Genomic DNA, 1,521 nt, shown 5'->3' on the forward strand with positions numbered 1-1,521 from the left:
TGAATGGCAAGGGGAGTCAACTGGCTTATCGCAACTTCGAAACGGTCCAACACTCGGACGAGAATTTCGGTTATTGGGAACCTTAGGCGACAACGCACTACGAACGCCTCGTAGCAAGAGAAGTAACCCTCTGGGGGGCTGTTAGCACATTCCCCACGGCGAGGAACCCGGAGCTCCACAGCATCCGGGATATGGTAGAACGATCGCATGATCGCGAAAAACTCGTCTGTACTCCTGCTTGCATCCCCTTTCTCGACTCCACGATGGGTCAGGACCGGGAACGACTTCTCCTTGGGAGGGGTCAACGAGCCATAATGAGCAACCCACCATGCCTCGTTCTCGGCAGGATGTAACGAGTGAGGCACGAACTCCATCTTTGGAAAAATGAGCTCTTCGTAAGCACTCGCGGATGAAGACCCTTTTTTGCAATCTTTTTCTTGCTCGACATCTTTAAACTTCTCCTAAGAAAATAGAGGAAAAGGGTGGAGAGAAAGAAAAAAATTTTTTTTCTTAAGAAAGATCTTAGAGAAAGACTAGAAAGTGAAAAAATTACGAAACAAGTTACCTCCCTTCTTATAAGCATGAGGATTTACTGTTCAAGCTCGGACTTTCGGATATTAATTCCGTCCATCACGCCTAACTTGCCGAACATGCCTAACAGCACGCTAGGATCCTACGATCAATCTAACCCGCAAAAGCCACATCACTCTCGATCAGACATGTCAACTAACGACGCGGATAACGTGCAAACTCCTCTTAACGGAGGCAGCGGCACCGATCTCCACACGCCAGTAGCGGACGTATCCGTGGCCAACGCACAAGCCAACGCCGCGACGCTCGAGGAGTTTAAAAAGATGTTCGCCACCTATGAGAAAAGGTCGGAAGAACAGGCTAAGCTCGTGAATACCTTGACCCAACAGGTTGAAACCTTAACGGCAAGGACCCAAGCAATCCGCCCCCGCGGAACCACCAAAATCCGCGGGAAAAGGCTCGACTTCGCTATCCCACTCGACAGATCAGGAGTCGCGCGGGAACGACCTTCCGGTCAAAACCCTAGCGAGAAATCTCCCATCGAAAAGGGGAACCCTGAAAGTCTTTCGCCCCCTGCAAAGGACTCGGAGGATAATGAAGCCGAACACATTGACCTGGATCCTAGCGATGTTTCCAACGACACCGACGAGGACGTCGACAGACATCCGAGAAGGACCAGAAGTCGATCTGCTCGGGAAGGCTCCCCGTTCGAAAAACCAATGACGAAAGAGGAAGAAATCACCTATTGGAACGAACAGGAGGAGCTGGCTGAAAGACAAACCGAGCACACTCGCAGTAAACGCCGATAGGCTCAGAAATCTACTGACGAGACATCGGATATCCGCGATCTTCACGACTACATCACCAAGACTGCGGCAGAAGTGAGGGCCGTAAAGTCTCAAATCCATCATGCTAATAGTGTTGCCCCCGAAATCGATCGACCGTTGGAAGGAGCTCGGAAGACCCCTTTTACCAATCGCATTTCAGACA

The sequence above is a fragment of the Brassica oleracea genome, chromosome C2, assembly GCF_000695525.1.
Source record: "Brassica oleracea var. oleracea cultivar TO1000 chromosome C2, BOL, whole genome shotgun sequence".
NCBI classification, from domain to species: Eukaryota; Viridiplantae; Streptophyta; class Magnoliopsida; order Brassicales; family Brassicaceae; genus Brassica; species Brassica oleracea.